The sequence below is a fragment of the Amia ocellicauda genome, chromosome 15, assembly GCF_036373705.1.
Source record: "Amia ocellicauda isolate fAmiCal2 chromosome 15, fAmiCal2.hap1, whole genome shotgun sequence".
In the NCBI taxonomy this organism is placed as follows: domain Eukaryota; kingdom Metazoa; phylum Chordata; class Actinopteri; order Amiiformes; family Amiidae; genus Amia; species Amia ocellicauda.
Genome location: NC_089864.1, coordinates 22,610,879 through 22,631,436, shown reverse-complemented (window position 1 = coordinate 22,631,436; position 20,558 = coordinate 22,610,879). Strand labels below are relative to the sequence as shown.

At 39.8% G+C, this 20,558-nt stretch overlaps 1 protein-coding gene across 2 annotated transcripts in view; it reads right to left on the bottom strand.

Moving 5' to 3' along the window:
* The window catches only part of tspan9a (tetraspanin 9a), a 140,987-nt gene that overhangs the window by 87,961 nt on the left and 32,468 nt on the right, over nt 1–20,558 (bottom strand). For both annotated transcript variants that reach the window (XM_066724113.1, XM_066724112.1), the window contains one exon: nt 6,055–6,121. The gene's annotated coding sequence lies outside the window, so the exon portion shown is untranslated. The remainder of the gene's footprint in view (nt 1–6,054; nt 6,122–20,558) is intronic.

The window sequence follows — 20,558 nt, the reverse complement described above, 5'->3', positions numbered from 1 at the left end:
ACAAGCAGACCCAAAACATGGCAGGAAAATGCCCCCCACAGCATAACAGAGCCTCCGGACCCCCTCACTCTAGGGGTCAAGCAGTCAGGCCTGTACCGTTCTCTTGGTGTCGCCACACATGCACTCGCCCACTTGTCGGGAAAACGAGACAGTTGAGCGTCTTTGTGACTGAAGCTCCTGCCATTCGTACCCCAATAATGACTCCTCTTTCAAAGTCACTTAGATCCTTTCCTCTTGCCAACTTGATCCAAAATCGAGGTCAACTGGGCCTCTTCAGCATTTGTATAAATGCCATAGAGCATGATAGGATGTTAATTGCTTAATTGTATCATGCAGTACACCTGCATCTGCATGCATTATGTTCCTCCATTAATTTATTCAGGTTTTTCCTTAATTTGTCACCTGTCTGCATTAGTGCTTTTCAGTGGACACTTAAATGCTACAAAAAACAAGACAAGACAATAAATCCTGAATCTAAAGCTTAAATGTTACATATAATTTTCACACAATCCAAGTCATTAACAGGAGGCATCTCTAGATTGACAACGCCAGCACACGGGAGGAAAACCTTGCTTTGTTTAACTCCCCAGTAGGAATTAACTTACATCAGCTCCACCGACCACTTTAAATGGTTCTTAAGATACCTTTCTTGGCTGCCAGCATTAGAATGGAGTTTATATTCTTAACATAATGGATTATTCATAGCCTTGTTCCTTGGTAGCTTTCAGATATGTTCCTTGAATATGTAATTCGCTGCTTTGGCACTGACCTCTTCTTAATGGCTAGGCTGAAGACTGTGGGAGGATCAGCCTTGTGTCCTCCTTTGTAGATCGCTTTAGATTTCAGTTGCTTTTACCATTGAATGTCTGATGATTTCTCCAACAATTTAAGGACTTCTGCATCTTGGTAATTTATTTTCAATTGTTATTTTTAAATAAAGAAAGTCAAGTATTTCTCATTTCAGGATCGGAAACAAAAGGTACACACTCGAGACTGAAAAAAAAAGTACCACTGGACATTCATTAGTTCATAAACATCCCTTTGTTACCTTTTACAGTCTTTGTACAACTCCTGTGAGACTCGACCAGCTAGACATTGACAGCAATAGAAAATACGAGTTTCCGATCAGGAGCTCAGCAGAAGAGATCAAGTGAGAATAAACGATACAAACAGTTCATGCGGCCCATGTGGTTTTGAATGAAATGTAGAGGTACAATGTACAGAGGAAAAGTCTGGTTACTAGGATGTTACTTGCAGGAGTGCACTACAGGTGAAAATCTTGAAGGCTGGCTGGTGTTTCGAGTGTGGAGACAACAAAATTGTAGTCTTCCAAAATTGTGAGGTAAAAAAAGGACAAGATCCATCTTTGAAGGAACGCAGTTGGTAGTTATCTCAGCAAGAACAGCGAGGTGTCTTGTGCTGCCCGGAGATTCTCACAAGCAGCACATTTCCAACTCCAGAGGATACTGATAACACACCATAAGGACTCCCTAATCCCCCTCATAATCCAACTAAATCTCACAAGACATAGAGGGTTCAGTTCTGCTCAGTATCTACTTAGAACTGGATAATTTCTGGAAGTTTTATTCCTCCTAAAAGGCTTGCTGTAGTCATATGCAAACCTTCCACACACAAATATATTCTTAGATAAAATTGATTATATCCACCTTCTGTTCAGCAAGCTGCTATTGTTGAGCCGAGTCATTTCAATCAGTGTAATGATGGGAAATCACCTTTCATTAAATAGATCTATATTGTAATGGGAGATACTGCTTCAATGGATTCATTTGAGGAATTTAGAAATTGTAGGTCAGAAAGAGGGCAAGAGAAGAACATAACCTGTGCCTGTGATTAGAAAAGAGGAAATAGATGCTTCGGTTGTAATTATGTCATGCTTTTGTGCTCAAATGCTGCCTCAGCAAACACATTTTCAGGTCAAAGACATATAAAATAGCTGAATTAAGATGAGGAGAACCAACTGCCTTTAATTATACATACAGTGAGGGAAAAAAGTATTTGATCCCCTGCGGATTTTGTACGTTTGCCCACTGACAAAGAAATGATCAGTCTATAATTTTAATGGTAGGTGTATTTTAACAGTGAGAGACAGAATAACAACAAAAAAATCCAGAAAAAACGCATTTCAAAAAAGTTATACATTGATTTGCATGTTAATGAGGGAAATAAGTATTTGATCCCCTATCAATCAGCAAGATTTCTGGCTCCCAGGTGTCTTTTATACAGGTAACGAGCTGAGATTAGGAGCACTCTCTTAAAGGGACTGCTCCTAATCTCAGCTCATTACCTGTATAAAAGACACCTGTCCACAGAAGCAATCAATCAATCAGATTCCAAACTCTCCACCATGGCCAAGACCAAAGAGCTGTCCAAGGATGTCAGGGACAAGATTGTAGACCTACACAAGGCTGGAATGGGCTACAAGACCATCGCCAAGCAGCTTGGTGAGAAGGTGACAACAGTTGGTGCGATTATTCGCAAATGGAAGAAACACAAAATAACTGTCCGTCTCCCTCGGTCTGGGGCTCCATGCAAGATCTCACCTCGTGGAGATTCAATGACCATGAGAACGGTGAGGAATCAGCCCAGAACTACACAGGAGGATCTTGTTAATGATCTCAAGGCAGCTGGGACCATAGTCACCAAGAAAACAATTGGTAACACACTATGCCGTGAAGGACTGAAATCCTGCAGCACCCGCAAGGTCCCCCTGCTCAAGAAAGCACATGTACAGGCCCGTCTGAAGTTTGCCAATGAACATCTGAATGATTCAGAGGAGAACTGGGTGAAAGTGTTGTGGTCAGATGAGACCAAAATCGAGCTCTTTGGCATCAACTCAACTCGCCGTGTTTGGAGGAGGAGGAATGACCCCAAGAACACCATCCCAACCGTCAAACATGGAGGTGGAAACATTATGCTTTGGGGGGTGTTTTTCTGCTAAGGGGACAGGACAACTGCACCGCATCAAAGGGACGATGGACGGGGCCATGTACCGTCAAATCTTGGGTGAGAACCTCCTTCCCTCAGCCAGGGCATTGAAAATGGGTCGTGGATGGGTATTCCAGCATGACAATGACCCAAAACACACAGCCAAGGCAACAAAGGAGTGGCTCAAGAAGAAGCACATTAAGGTCCTGGAGTGGCCTAGCCAGTCTCCAGACCTTAATCCCATAGAAAATCTGTGGAGCAGATGTATGTGTGTGCAATTAAGACAGACTATTATGTCAATCTCTGACTAATTTAAATGCAAGTGTAAATCACATCTTACAGCATGTGGGGAAAGGTCTCAGTTGGGTTTCCAGATCCCTCTGTGGTGGCTTGAACAGAATGCATGACTGAAAAATTGATCCTTCACACTGGGCTGCAATCACATGTATGGTTTTCTTACAGCTGCTAAAACAATTAATTATCTCACACACCTGAACACTACCTCATATATTTTATTATTATTATTTTTTTTCTGTTCACAAAGGTTTCTTTTCTCCTGGTGCAGCAGGAGAAAAGCTCTCGGGACCGAGGGGTTAGGAGATCGGCCTTGTTTACTTGACATCTTCACATGTCAACAGGAAGGAACTGTTTGCTTATGGCTGAAGAAAGGCATTCAATTACTGTGGTGTTGACATCTGCACTATGGAGACAGCACAGGAAATATAATTTCAGTGTATTTATATGATGCTGTATCAGTGAGAGGTTTATAACAAAGAAAGGTCCCTTACTGAAGGTATATAGCTTTAAAATGAATCTCATGGCATTTCCTGGGATCGCCCCCTTGGTTGGTATTCTCTCTCATACTATTCTGAACTAAAATATAAGAATTGTGCAAAGTATGGGCAATTTTGAATTACTACTATATATCAAAAGAGTATTACAAAAGCGGTGATACTCTTACAAAAGCAGTGGTTGCACTCTCTCATATTGTTGACATAGTGGATTGTGGTTTGTTCATTCAAGACATTGTATTTTAGTGGCTGTAGTTCCTTAAATGAACAAGAACCCCCCTCCCCTATGTAAAGTCACTTTATAATAATAATCACTTAAAATATAACCAATCGGTCACATTTCAAAAATAAATTAAAATAAATAGATATCTATCTTTCACTATACTTGAATGTCTCTACAGTTTTAGTTTGAGATTTGTCAGGGGCGGGCTCAATTAAAACAAACAAATAAAAAATAAACAGTTGCTTTTCCCCCCCACATGATTTATTATTAAAATTGGGTAGATGTCTGCCAAATCCCTGAAGTTAATACATTTGACGTTAATATCCTGAGAAAAACGTACCTGTTGTGGATAGCGCTGATGATTACTGCTTAAGCTTAGTTTTGCTGGACAAGAAGCACGAATGCCTGTTATAAAAACTTGCCCTCCAGCCTGCACTGGGGAAAAAAAGGGTCTATAACATGACTAGCTCATAATTGAGGCAGACACCATTCAACTGCAAATGCATTTAGCATGTCAAATACTTCAGTTACCCAAGAACACTGGCACTGAGCTCAGTTTTTAATTTAAGAATTGCAAATGGCACGTAGAAATACTCTGTTCTGTTGTACTTGCTGTGTGTTCTGTGTGGGATTCTTTTGGCTCTTAACTGTCACTTCAATACACACAATAACGGAATTGATGCTTCAGAGCCAAACTGGTGTCTTTTAGTTGACATGGTTCTACTACGAAATAGACATCTCAACACATGTACATCAATTAAAACTGAACTCACAGGACATGTGAAACAGTACGCAAGACAAAAACAAAGACATGAAAAGAAAGCAGATGCAAGTAATTACACGGACATACCTGTTGCCATAACAACTTTAAATCTAACTACAGGGGTTGTGACTTGAGTTAGTAATGGAGAGGTCAGAACGCAACCTAAGGAGAAAGGCAGGTGGCCCAGTGGTTTAGATTAAGACTCAAGCACACCAGCTCTGTCACCGTGTTTTACCCCATGTTTTACGCTCTTGTTCAGTCATTCAGTTGAGATGTAACAGCTAAGGCCGAACTGACTCTATGGCAGCAGATATCTGGTTATCAAACAAAGTCAATCAATACCTAATTAAACAGAACTGTGCCATCCCTCCGGGGGCCCTCTGTTTGTTTCCAAGTGTTTTAGCATTGGAGATACAAGTGCAAATCATCAAAATTGCTACAGTTACAGAAGACAGGTGATCCCCCACCCATACTCCCCCCCCCCCCCGTGATCTCTGTAGAAAGCCACCCAGGAGCCGGCACCGTCCTTCTTTGGTATTCTTTGCAGGAGTACGTTTTCAATTACTCCTGACCTCCTGACACCCTATCTCTAGCTGCCCTGCATTCCTGTGGTCAAGAGGCCAGCGTCTCCCAGCAGGCTTTCTGATATTTTAGTGACCTGCTCCGTCAATGTGTCTGAATGATCAGCCAGCTGAAGTGCATCTGCCCGCTATGGATTATTCCTCCTCCTGCCCCCACTCCCGCCCAGGGCTCGACTCCACAGGGGACTCGGACTGCATGAGGCACAAACCTTGACCTGCTCATCCACCGTATTACTGTGGTCTTATGGAACTGACACCCTAGATCTCTTTATCTGCAGATAAAACTAAATTGAAGCTTCACCAATGCTGTACAGTTAGTTGGGGGTCCAGGGTTGCGCTAAATTCAGCTTCTCTCTTGACATAACTTCTCTTTGATGTGGACGTCCGCCATGACAGGAGGTGAAGAGGTTATCAACGACTTGGTTCCATGAATTGGAAACAAAACAGGAGAGTGCTACTGCCTTGCAAACTTCAAGTGAGTTCTTGTAATCCTTTGGAGAATTCAATTAACCCCCCCAAGAGTTTTGCAACTCTTTGTAATGTAACAGGTTAACAAGGCTATCAAATACAGGATGGAGCTATAGATTTCGCTACAGCAAGTAGTTTCAGTGCTGAAATCTCCTGAAGAAAAGAAAAACCTTACGATATCCTCATCTTTAGTTATCATGAAGATATTGGCTAAAATCATGGTGCATAAACGGCTTCATTCTCTCAGTTCATTGTCATTGCATCTGTCGGAAATTGTCTTACCTTTTTTTAACAAGTCAGTTCAGGGACCGTATGTCCAGCTCTGTCACAGACCAGTGAGCTGCTGAGCCTGGAAAATAAGATTACATTAATTAATGCATAGAAATAGTTCAAATCTACAAATACAAATTAAATATCTTGAGACACCACCGTGCTCTACAGTACACCAATTAATGGAAGATGTTTCCCTCACAAATGGAAATATTAACATTTGTAACACTGCACTCAACAACAAATGTCAAGAAAACCTCTATTATTCACCAAGAGGATATAATAATGTAGCTTACGGGTGATCCAGCTGGAAACAAACATCAAAAAATCAGAAGCAGTTTTCGACTGACCTTGACCTCACAGCACTAAGTGGGTCCAATAGATACTTTGACCATAATCGAAAAGCCCATATAGAGAGTCCTAATTGATCTCCAGTATTTCAGTGGTGGATATTTCTGATACATTAATCATAAAGACTAAATAACTAGCTAAATAATTAACAGTGGTAGAGGTAAACACACACCTTATTTAATCAGACTGAATAATTGAAACAGGTTGTCTTGTTCAAATCAGTATTATTTTTATCACAAAAACACAAGAGAAGTTTAGATTGCATGGACAGCTGATTTCACTTTAAATCAGACATCTCTCTTTGCTGGTTTTCTGCGGTTTTATAATGTTGATGTGTTCACATTTTAAATTAGAATGCAAGTGAGGGTATCCAGGACGTGGCCCGCTTAATTTGCTGTTGACAGCAAAGCATTAAACTTTTACTTCAAGGTTATCCTGTTTGAAATCATGTGAATTACTCTAGTGACTTTCTTTTCAGACAAATCTACCGTGTCTGACTAAAGAAACTAGGTACTAAAAAAGCAGCAATCCTTTTGTCAGAGTTCAGATTTTCTTGAACATCTAACATGTTCTCATCTTCCTTTCTTTCTCTCTTTATTGCTTTTAAAATCAATTTGTTTCAGCTTAAAAGACTCTTCATTTCCAACAGTTATAAATGTAGTACTTTTTTTGTATATTTCTGAAAAGAATTATAGCATAAAAAATGAATAAATTCAATTGCTAAGACATCATAAAATAACCAAAGAACCAAACCAGTATCCAAATAATAATAATAATATGTATTTTGTTAAAGATTAAAAAACATATTTCATCAATACAAGCATCTCTGTAAATATATTAAGCTGTCAAAATCACTTTTCATGACACACCCAAAGTATCTGGTTAGTTTCTAGAACTAATTTAAAAACTCATAGTATAACCTTTTGACTTCCTACCTATAAATAAAACCTGCAGGAATGGAAGACAGGCTCCACGTACTTAAGGAACTGTTATGGAAATCTTCCCATGACTTAGTCACACCGATGATTTGCAATGTTTACTACAGGATGTCTCTAATGTACAGCACTTTCAAAAGCACTGGAAAGTGTTAGCATCCATCCGAAGACATCTCTAACTAAATCTCATTCCCCATTCAATCACCTGTGAAGAACCTACTATAAACAAGCCTGGCTCAATTTGGTCTAGGACACAATTATTGAGACAGTATTATTTTAACCGTCTCCCATCCAAGCTCTTGTCCCGAGCGCCGCGATGAGAGCAGCTCATTTACACCACACAAAAAGCATTAGTAAATTATACAAGATGTCCATTTTGGAAAATAAATGATAATTCAACGGGATCTTGACTATATATGGCACCACTGACTTTGACACCATTTGCCGAATGTGACGTAGTCCTTTCTAAATAAACCCCTTGGGCTGCAAAAGTCAAATGAGGGCGAGATGACCTTCATGTTGCGTGTGTGACGTGCAAGCTCCTTAAAACGAAAAGGGAAGCGACAGAGAGACGAGGTTGCAGGGACGCCTTGGTGTAGAAAGAAGCCTTTTTATAATCAGAAAGCACAGGTGTTGAAAAGCCCAGCTTTAGCCTGTGTCATGTGTCTTGATCTGGGCTCATTACCCCCTTAAGACTCACTGAAGGACAGCAGCTGCCTCTGAAGCGTATCGTATCCAGCTGTGGCTCTGGCATGGAGCACCAGGCCCAGAAAGAAGGGCAAACTGCTACTGCAAATTCTGTGCGGACTAAAACAGCACAACTAAAGTTACAGTTCTTTGAAAGGAGCTTTATCTTTTCCATCTTCAGTAATACGAGGACCATAATAATAAAAACTTTGTCAGAATGGGAACAGCCTGATGCGATTACCAAGTAAACTGCAGATTTAGAAGAAGGTGAAATATAAACTCATTGATCGCTGCCTTCTGAAGCATTCATTGGGTCTCAGATTTTGCTCTTATGGGCCTATCAGATCAAAATGAAAAATCAATGTCTATATATGTGCCCTGGATGAGGTCTGTAATTGCCTGTTGATTATAATTTTCACCTTGGCAGACGTCAGGAGGAAAGGAGGGCAGATATGAACAAACGTGAGGTTCTCCCCCCCTCTGGTGGGCAAAGAGGACTGACAGCTGTCCCCGTTCATCTGCCTATTCCCATATAACATGACAGCCCACAGATCCTACAGCACGCCGCCTTTCTGCAAATTCTCACCGCTGCTGGCGCCCATCTCCTCTCCTGCAGGATCTTTGGGACCGAGGAGCAAACTCTGGCATGTTCGACTCTTAATCCAGCTCCATCAGAGCCATTCCAGACCTCAAAACACGCAAATCCTTGACAGCTGCGCTCTTATTCTCCCCAAACTGCCTGTTCTCCTTATTCTCAACCGGAGCCCTAGGAGAGCAAGCTAAGTGCATTACAGCATAGCAAAAATATGCTTCTCCGCTAACAGCCATCACAATCTCGCACCAGAAGACCACCGGTCACACTGTACATAGTTGGTGGGTTTAGACTTTGTAAAACTTGGTTCAGGTTGATTAATTGGACCAAGCATCTCAGATAGGAATGTTGAATGTGAAAATATCCAGACTCAGCAGTAGGAAACGTATATCAAGTGTATGACTTCTGTTGGAGGGTTATTCAGTTTAGATTGATTTCTATGTCACTATGTCTGTAACACAGAGAACTTGTGTTGAGCAACTTGCGTGCTCTGTGTTACAGACAGAAGAGTGCCATAGAAAATCTAAAATCAAATCAGCATTTTCTGAAACATCGAACTCACTTGGGGCTTCAAGATCTCAACATATTCTGAAGTTCAGAATACAACAGACATTCCCTTTTTGGTAGTTATGTGGCATGTAACACTTTACAGAAATAGACGCACTCCCACTGAAGTATTTTGGTCTCAACAGTAATAATGCTGTATTGTCTTCATATACATCAGGCAGAGCTGCAAATAAGCAGCGTTGATGATGATTGGGGCTCATTGGTTTCTCCTTCTCTTTCGAACACGTTCCATTTGTAATGGCTCTGCTTCCATCATATTGTACAGAACTTCTTAAAAGAAGTATTTAAATGTTTTTTAAAAGTGTTTTGTATGTATTATTAAAACGTATCCCTCTGCAACAAAAATGCAAGCAAATACACAAATATTTCAAATCAAATGTAACCCAGATTTCCATACTTTCTAAATGCAACAGGCCTGGAAACGCTACAGAAATAATGAGCAAATGGAAAAGTAAGAATATCAGAATTATGCTTCTTCAAATGCTGTGCAAAACTGCAGATTTACTGAAGTGGACATTGATTAATTATGGTGTGGGTTTTGAATTGTTCTTCTTAATAGCCTTTCAATTTCTTTAAACTTGGCTTTTCATGTCAGCAAAGTTTTCTTCAAAGCTGCAATCAACCATCATTAAGTTGTTATATTTAGTATTGTTATATGTATTAATAGCTAAATAAGTTCAAGCATTTTTGCAACATTGCCCATCTGTTAACACACAAGCACACCCATGTAGAAATGTCCATGTTTTAACTGATATAAAAATAATCATAAATAAATAAAAAAGGGAGTGTGTTGTGGCTTGCTTGGTAATGAGATGCCTTTTCTTTTTCTTTGATCAGCCCTAGTCCATTAAGCACAGAGCAACAACGATGACAAATTAACAACTTTCTCATAGATTCAATTAAGAAACTGAAAAACCTTAAAAAAAAGGCAAGATTAAACCAGAGTTCAATGTCTTCTAGTTACTATTACTTAAATTTTTTCTCCCACTCTGCCTACCCAGCCATACTGTCATGGTATCAAGTTGATTTCTGCTTTTTGTCACATCATTTATTTTTCACTGCCAAGGGAAGCTTCCTTGCTTTGTAAATCACTTCCCTGTGCTATTTCACCGGTTCTAAACATATTTTGGAAACCTTACCAATCTGTCTTTAGAGCAGGCTGCAGTCATTTAGCTAAAGGTGTGACTCAAAGTATTCCAGTCAGGTCCCATAGCTTTTTGAATGTGTGTGAGATGCTATAAAGGACTTCACCTAAACAAACACTGTACAGAGTGCCTAAAAAAACTCTACATTAGGGAAAAATCGCATCTACGTTATGTATAGCAGTGGCAATTAAGATTTTTTACTTTTTAGTGATTCCGTGTCTGCCAACGCAAAAGTATATTGTACTCCAAATTGTGCGAGAAGCACCCAAAATGATAGAACATAGAGCAAATGACACAATCTAAGAAAGAAAAGTAATCAAAACTGTTGCTTTGGCAGTGGTTAATATACCGTTCATTTCCATTGTTATATTTTTTTAATTGGTTTGTGTTTAAAGACAACAATGAATCCACAGATACTTAAATGTGTGTATGAAGTATCTAATGCATGCTAAAACTATGTTCATATAGCCCTCTATAGGAAGAAATAATTTAAACAATTAGGCAAACAATAGCACAGACAGAATATGAATATGTACACGTTGTCAAACTACTGTCATTGCAATTATGCATCTTTCAAAGGCTTTCAGTTATCCAGGATTAGGTTTGTTACAGTAAATGGTGGTAAGTGAAGTAAAACCCTAAAGTGTGCATCCATAATATATGCTCAATCGTACGATTGGCTTAAGTTGGTGTCTTGAACCCTTTAAAGGGCTTCTTTTTTTAAAAGGGTGTGAAGTGGAAACAAATGATTTGTGAAGTCTTGAGGCGATGCTTGGGAATTGGAAGGTGTCTTTCTTTTTTGGCCACAATTCATTCATTCTTTAGTTTTGATCCTGATGAAAGTCAAAGAAAATGCTTTATGTGGTGAAGTGGACTATCAAGAGAGAAGTGCTTTGTAGGGCTATTACAGTCTCTGCATTTTATTTCATTTTAATCATTCTCCACAGTAATTAACTAGTTCTTCACTTTTTCAAAGAAAGTGGCATTTTCAAAGAAATCAATCTTATCTTTACTAATATGTTAAAGAGTGTGTATTGTTGAATCGTGAGGTCCTGTATGCCAGTTTCTCAAGATAGACTCTGACTTCTTCAACTGAACTTTAAAAACGTAAATCCTTTTATCAGAGAGATCGAATTAGTCCAGAACAATCCACAGGAACACACGTATGCATAAGTGCAGCTGGGGTACGACGTAAACTCAAGGAGCGCAGACTGATCTATCATTTCAAGTGTATTTTCTGAAGGGCATAATCCCCATCAGCGTGTGTTAGATGTTTATCACGGCGTGACATCTGTAATAAGGGGAATGCACACAGCAGAAGGTTTCCTTTTGGATGTTATCAGGATCACTTTACTGCCGAGCCCTCATAGGTCAGGCCTTGCAGGTTTCTATTCTAATTTACAATGGGAATATGCCGTCGCCACGGTCCCTCGGATAAACCGCAAATCTGAGCTAGCTAGAACCCCAGAAAACAAGGAGACTGAGCCAAACGCATGTTTCTGCACATTAAACGCATTTGAGTGGCTTTTGAATATAGAATGGACAGAAACACAAACTGTTCTTTTCTTTCATTTACATCCCAGCTTTGCTACCACTGATGTAATTGTCAGAGGAAACTCTTTCTAGGTTGGGTACATCGTTTCTGGGTCGTTGGGGCGCCAAACAAGATGTTTTAAATGCGTTTCGTTTAATGATTTCACACCTCCCAACTTTATTGTATTGTTTTATGTGTCTTGCAGTGGCATGCATTATATCCCTCAAAACCGTTACCACCTGACACTGCAAACGCAAAGGTTCGGAGAGTGCTCCCCCACTGGACTTTTCCAGTTCTCTTCAGCAGATTAACACCTCAGGTTGTGGAGAAAACCATTCATCCAGAATTTGGGGGTCCTAGCTTCATGCGATGTGATGGGTTTTGGCAAGCAACCAGTGGAAAGCGGATGAATGTGTTCATCCGTGTTTAGCCAACAAATAAGACCTGAGTTATTAGGTCTTTCTCGAGGAGGAATGTCCTTTGTGATTTGCCATGCCTCGACTGCTTATTCGCCTTTTTTCTTAAATTCTCCAGTGGCTTCATGTTTGTTCCACTCATTACAGATTTGCTTCGATGTCCAAGAGAAAGGCACAGCTGTGAAACTCCACATTGAGCAATGTGCAACGCTCCAATTAAATACAGACGTGGGCTGCCATTGTGGAGAGGCAACAAGTGCGGAATAATTCCAGGATGAACGGTCAGCCCCGATAACCCCAGGATAATCCACTGCCACGTTGGTAAGGCATGACATCACACTCCGGCAGGGGCACGGGATGAATCGAGAATTTAGTGGCACGTCAGTTTTGGCGCAGAACCTCTACGGACACATGCAAGAGCAGTCTAGGGGGTTGGGATGCTTATAAATGCAATCTGGAACTTAATCCCAAACAGCGATTTTGCTGAAGTATAGTGATTTTATCTTTCACGCTAATTTGTCAAATGTTCTCAGAGGCAAACGCATCAGCGCCACTGAATTTATGAGTGTTGAAACGCTCTGGTGTCTCAGAGGGCTTGAAATTGAATTTGCTGAGCAATTTTGTTAAATTCTACCGATTAAAGAGGCAGAGGAAAAACAGACCGAAAACTAGGAGCTGAAACACAAAACACAAGCTGTGCTGCAGAGGAAAGTAAACCAACTTCAATACAGTCTGTGGTATCAGTATATAACAAAGTGGGGAAAACGGTTATCCATATTGGGAGAATAAATCCACACATGGGAAAGCAATAAGACAGAAAATTATCTACTTGCCAGCTATAAGCAGCTACTGCAGAGACTCATGACTAACGAACCAAATGTTGTAAACGGCTGCCTCTCACTACTTTAGTCTGTGGGTGTCTGGTTTTTATATTACATGGATGCGCTTCCCCAACTAACCAGAGGGCATTAAATTGCTGTTCTGTGTCCGTCTGATCTCCAGCACGGGGGGAGGACTTTTAGAAGTGTACAGATTCTGGATCAACTGTGCAAGAAGAGGCAAATGATTAGATGTCTTACGTATTCCATATTCGCTCAGAAAAAGTCAACCTCATGCATCACTAACTTATGATCCAGGAGTCCCAGCAGGTTAGCAGAGACACCAGGGGCTGCACAATGTGTTTTTATTGGGTTAGGATGCATCAAACTCCTGTCACACACTGTCAGTTCTCCACTACACTCCTGCACATGTATTATACAGGTTAGTGTCTTTGTTAGGCCCTTCATAATGCGCAAGCTCAGGCTATGGAGCTGTCCAAGTATGCTTGTTTATATCATACATACTACCTCTTTGTCAAGGCTGCTCTTTTATTACATGCTCTGCAGCAAATCCCCAGCCTAACATCATGATGCGATTTGGTCGAGGGAAGTCGGCAATGAGTGATGAGTGATTTCAAACGTGGAAGTCTACTGTCAGACAGGTGTAGTACCTGGAGGTGTGAGCTGGGAAGGCTTAATTGAGAGAGTCAGTCCTAGTTCTGGGCCCCGAGTTGTACTTCAATAATACACGGCTGAAGTGGAATAGGAATAGAGTGCAGACCTTTATTCACTAAGGTCACAGCATCAATTAAAGCCATTAAACCGAACCGTAAGGATTTCATGCTTCAATGAGCCTCGGGTCCAACATGTTTTCCTGCACCCAAGAACTCGGCAGGGTCACATTTTCGATTATACCCTGCGTTCCATATGCATCACCCAATTCCTCACCACAAAGCGCTTCAAGAAAAGCAGATTGTCTCCATTCTCATCACTCCTAAGCCGAGAGTGCAGAGAGCTTTGCTTTTAAATTAACAAACAAAGCAGTTCTTGAAAATCTTTAAAAGCAGATGCACTCTTGGGAAGCGTCTGTAAATCTGTATTGGGAAAAGGGGCTTTGACTGAACCGTGAACACATGTATACGGCATTTTCCGGATAATTTGCTTTATTTGTATTTATTGTGTGCCGACAGCTTTCTGATGAATTGAAATGTCTGGATTTTCTTCAATTTGATGGCTTTATTAGCAACAGAGTTTAAAATGGTAATGCTAAGTTGTGTTAAGGGCAGATGCCTCATGCCCGGAGGATTAAAGGGGTGCCAGGCTGGACTGAGCAGCGGACGCTTTTCCGTAGACGGGCAGGACAAGCGTTTCAGTGAATGCCACAGGAATGGGAGCCGTAGGTGGTGTCGATTTTCACGATCGTGGGAGACTACAACGTCAAGGGGCTTACGGCGAAATTTTTAATGTCATGTATCAGAGCTCCTTTTTTAATGACAGCCATAACTCAAACTTGAGTATTCTGGCCTTTTCCAGGCAACCTTTCATAATATTTAGATGCTATCTACTGGGGCAGCACATTGCTGAACCCAACGTGACCGGCAGTCATGCAGGGATTTGCATCTGTCACCGTACGTGTCGATGAATCAGGCGCCTTGCAGACAGACTGGCTCCCGGCCACTGTTTGTCCTTTAGGTGTCCTAGTGACCAAAATGTCTACTCAGAATGAGCTGGCGTTTTGCAGTAGAGCAGCCGGGACTGAGGGGAACCAAACCACAGGCTGAGCAGAAATATATTTTGCAGACAACAAAACTTCAAGTGCAGAGGCAGGGATTTACCAGAGCATGAGGACTGTCCAAGCTTTAGCGATTGTGCAAGATTCCACGATCCACACTTCCCCTCATCATCAAATTCAACAACAGCTGAAGTAACAAAATGTTGAACTCTACGGCTGAGGAATTCTGGGACTGTCACCTTATGGCCATCAAAGCTTAGCAAGATAATTCTGTTCACAGTGGCTGCTAGCAAATTGTCAGTCAGGGCTTTTAGAAAAGGAGAAATATACAGGTAATTATGAACAGGTCTTACATTTATGAGCAACTTGGTAACCAATTAACCTAATATATAGACTCTTGGAGTTTCTGGAATCTGCCAAAGCTGCAAAACTACATGCCGTGAATATCATATTTACATAATTATTTGACTTGCTGTCAAAGTTTACTCTGCAGAAGACATTAATTATAACAATTCTTCATTTATTATGGCAGAATAGCATTAACCCTTTACATTGCCCTGTGCAGTTCTTTATCACACCAGCAGACTATTGGCCTTGCTTGAACTAGCCAGCAAAGCTTCTCAAAGGGCAATGTAATAGCCCTAACAGCACCATCACTCAGAGAAGACATTAGTGCTTCATTCAATTGAAAGCAGATGTCTGTAAACTCCGTTGGTAGTACCATTATACACATTTAGCTAGGAACTATAAATATACGTATTGAAATGGGGACAGAAAAAAGTGCATGCTCAAGGAAAGGAAAGGCAGCAATTGAGCAATGAATCAAATATTTTTCTTGCAAAGTATCCGTTTTTGGCAGTTCATTTCCATCCTTGGGAAGCACAGTAAATCTGAATCGGGCGAGTCTTAAAATACCAGGTCTTAAAAAACAATTGGAATTTATGATGCATACCAGGATCACAAGCAGTTCTATTTAATACACCCAAAACAGGCAAAAATAAGAAGGTTTATTAAAATAAAAGGGATAGCAGAAGCAATGCTGGAATACAATATGGTCCATCTCAGAACAAGAAAAGGTTACCTGTCATAGGTCAAATTGGATGTTAGGAGCGCTTTTATATGCCTGAATGTCATCCCCTTACATCTTGAAGGATTAGCCACATGGCTGGGTTTTATGTTACAAACACCCACAACTGTGTGTGTAAAGAAGGGCCTGTTATATGAATTGCACCAGCTCTTACTTTCCACTTTTCAACTGGGTCCTTGTTTCACCATTTAGCTGGAGGATTACACGATTAATACCTTTGGGGATTTTGAATACTTGAATCAAATCCTGTCAAGTTAAACTTTATCCAAGATGTCTTGTTCCTGTAATCTCTGTATAACATTCCTCAGAGACGAGAAATTACTCTGGACTTATTTCCAGGGTTGTAATATAAATTTGGTAACCATCAGCGAACATAAGTCAGGAGATCTCTTATTAGTGTACTATATAAGGTTAGTATTATTAAATCAGACTTAAACCGTGTGGTGTAAAATATTCTTTTGGCCTTTTTATATAGATGACAAATTCATGTAATCAGTTTCAACTTTTTCATAAATTACTTCTTCACATTCTCCATAACCTATGTGAATGTTTATAATGCAAATTCCTGATGCCTTTAGGTAAAGCACTTTGAAACATTAGTCTGCTGTCTTCAAAACTGTCTTCTTGCATTTCCTTTACTGCAATAACGTGGGTGGTTATTTTTGTATCATCTACAGGTTTATGAAACAAAGCCACTTGAACTCTCGACGACTCACCAAGACCTTGTGCTTACTGTTTGGTCTGCTGTACTTTCATTTCTTATATATTTTATGTTCCAGACTAATTTATCTTATGGTTGGGCAAAAGCCTTGAAGGTTAAATGCCCCCTTTTCATAAATACCTTACTTGCCTCTCTTTTTCAGCATCAGAAAAAAAAAAAATGCATGAGAAAGACAGATTAGCACAATACGTTGCACATGTCCATACCAGTCGATAATGTTAAGTCTCAAGTAGTCAATTTCTTGCATGCAGATCCAAGACATTTCATCTAAGGAATTCATTGTTCAGGTAGGGCTGTGTGACACACTGGATCTTTAAACCTGAATACCAACACAGACTCCAGGAAGTTTTACAAGGAGATTAGAAAGGTCTTATCTGACATCTGTGATGGATTTCGTAGCAACAAGATATGAACCAATTTTACAACTGAAAAAAAAAAGGAAAGCTGAAGTTTATAGTTTGCCGTGTCAGTTTCAAAGAAAGACATTAAACGTAACTGAAGCTAAATCTCACAAATTGCATATGAAGGGGAAAAACACACATTGTGGACAGCATTTAAAAAATTCAAAAACACTTGTGTAGGGCTTACCACTTAGGGTATAGTTCAGGGCTGTGTTATTGGCACTTCTCAAAATAAAATTGGTACAAATGAATAGAATGCTCTTCTTGATAAATTAAGAGTAAAATATGTTGGTTTCCCTTTTACACAAACATTAACTAGGTAAAATATTCTAATGAAAGGTCTTATTTATTTATACATTTTAGCAGAGGCTATACATTTTCTTATTTGACTGCCATTAAAAAACAAGTTTGAATTTATCTTCAAGACAAACAAGCTGCCCCCTTGCCAGATTCAGAGCTAAACGAAAAGCTGTTCATGCTAGTAGCTGAAATGTAATTACTGTATATCTGAAGGAAAACATTGGTCCTTTACAATTCTGCATTCGCAGGTGAAATCATATCAGCTCTTATCGGTGCAGCGATGGGACAGATGGCTTAAAACATGCTTTCGCACAATCTGCAATAACAGAAGCATTTGGACAACATCTGAAACAGCACGTCTCAGCGATTTCTCAGAGAAAAGGGATGCTGTACTACCAACTTCTGTATCTGGACAATAAAGAAGACTTGTTCGAAGTTTTAAGATGGTTATGTGTATCTATGGCATAAGAAAAAGTGTATTCTTATTCATGTAAAATAAATATCACCACGTCATGATCACTTTCTTTGGTATTCAAACTCAGAAGATGCTGATGACTAAAAGGTATTGAAAAACACATTGCCTTGAGACAGATGGAAAATATAACGGCTGCTAAAATCATTAAACCCCAAAGGGAAATCCAAGCCAATGCATCTGTGTGTTTGTTCCATAGTTGATCTACTATAAGGACAAACTTTGGGGAAGAAAAAATCCCATGTATTTGGCTGAGGGGCCCGCGGCAACATGGCAGAACAAAAACATTATCAAACTCATAACTGATGAAAGCCGTCTGAATCTTTAAGGCATGTTTCAACTGTGGGTGTAAAAAATTAATAAGGGCAGATTCTCAAGCAAAGGATTTTAAGCTTAAAATCAAAAGAACATTTTCTTTCAATGCCCCATGCTTTTGATTACTTTTTATAAGTGATAAATAAATTATACAAGTTGTGCATAAATTTACAAAGCTTGGAAACACTGGAGCAACAAATGCGTAAACGAATAAGATCGTGAAAGAGATGCGGTTTACAAAATAAGAACAAAATGACTTCTTGGTTGAGGACTAACACCTGTCTTTAACTCTAAAATGTATTAATTAACACTGTACCTTTTCAATGTGTGAAAATAATACATGCTATCTAGTTACTTAATTCACACTGTTTGCTATTTATTTTGTATTAGTAGTAGTACTTATCATGCAGCATTTCATATGATCTTACATTTCATTTGAAGTAACTGTTTACAACCTTAACAGTGGCAGAAAATATGAATACAATTATATACCACTTTGACATGAGAATAAGGAGTATCGCAATGTTTTATTGCACATTGAACTCTTTATTGTGTACAAATAATAGAACATGAAACATGGCTTATTGTAGCTTTTTATGGGCAGCTATTTTTATGGATAACATTGTTTCTATACAACATCCAAGAACAATTTATAGGACTACATATTATATAGCCAGGGCAACGATATAGTTAAGTTAATAAGCCTAGAAATCAACCACATGAAAAGGAAAAAAAAAAAATGTCCTGCACATCTGGGGAAGAGTAAATCAAAAAACAAAACAATAAAAAACGTCCAGGCACATATCCCAGAAGCCGAGTCGTCAGTAATCTGAACAGATGCACAAGGCCACAAAAATGCCCCAGCTCCCTTGCCGCTTGTAACATGATACATCCTGCCATTCGGTGACTTCTTCCAATCTATGGAGAAGCCCAATTAATATCACCCCCCCAACAGGGCTCTCCCCCTACGGCACAGAGGCGCTCGCACAACCTTCAGCGCTGCTAAATTTACTCCCCTGAGCAGCACGTACAGATTCCCCTACCCGTCTCACTCCGGCCCCGAAAATAAAATCCTAGTCCGCTGCCAAGCGAAAAAGTTTGGATGGAATTAGCTCACAGATTCAGCTTCTCTTCTCTTCTAAATTCACCCGAATTGCCAACAAACTTCCTCCTCTTAGGTTTCTGCAGGATTTTGGGATTATTTTCCCTAAGCAGCGCAGGGTTTGAAAACTTTAGTGTAAAGCTGGAGATTTGAATCAATTCTGCAGCAGGCATCGCCTACAGCACATTCCCGATCAACATGCTTGTTAAATCTTGCATGTTGCGGTTTACTACAGGATATCTCCGGAGCGTGTCCCTTGGGGGGCCTTGGGCTGCCCGTTCCCACACTGCACTGGAGTGAAGAACAACTGATGGAGGCTGTAGAAGAAATTGAGAAAAACCTTCTCTATATGCCCCTATAATCTGGAGAAATGACAGACCCGAGGTTTCCATGCAAGCACTTTCATTTATATAGATTCCAAAATAAAGCATAGATAACCAGACCAACTATAATAAAAAAATATATAACTGCAGAACGAATGCCAGGAAGCATGACTACAGCCTTTTGAACACACTGAACATTAACAGGAGGAGGCAGATGAACCATCTGAAACGCTTCTTACTGATTGAGATTCCTTTTGCTTTATTTCCGTTGTTGCTCGTTATGAAATTAATCTATATAGAAGTATAGAGATGCATAATAGAATCTCATTTTCCGTGCAAACACAATCCTAATACACAATCACCAGAGGCTGTATAAGATAGATTCACCTTTGGGAATGAAAAACCATTTACATTTATAATACATTTGTAACTAATATTATATTGTTTCCAGAGACAAAAGCTAAGCATGCAATTGTTGACCTCACCAAAGTGCTGCCCTGTAACTATACTAATATTTAGATTATGTTTGGAGTAATGACAGCCCAGAAAAGAAATGTTTGTGTAGACAGTCAAAAAGTAATTTCTTGAAATTCTTACTCCTGCCATGCTATTCCACCCTAATATAAAAGTGCTTGCTGCCCCCTAGTGCCAGCACTGAGAAACCTCCTCCCTGGGTCTTTCTCCAGTGTAATATTATCAGAAAATGGATTCTCAGGCTGTACTCCTGATCTACCGCACTTCAGATGCTATATATAAGAGTGACCTTCAAAAACTGTCCGTTTCCTCAGAGATATTGTATACGGCAAATCAGGTTTTCAATTTTGCTTTGCAGACTCTAAACCGAGCAGTGAACGATTCCAACGTGTTATTTTCAATTTTAATTCTGTTAAACTGTAGACATGTCCTCTGGTACTCTTTCAGCTCCAAGACATTTGGTGGGGAAAAAATAAAATAATCATGCAAGCGTCGCCTTTCTTCCTTTAGTATTTGATCAGATACTGCTTTCAATAAACATTTA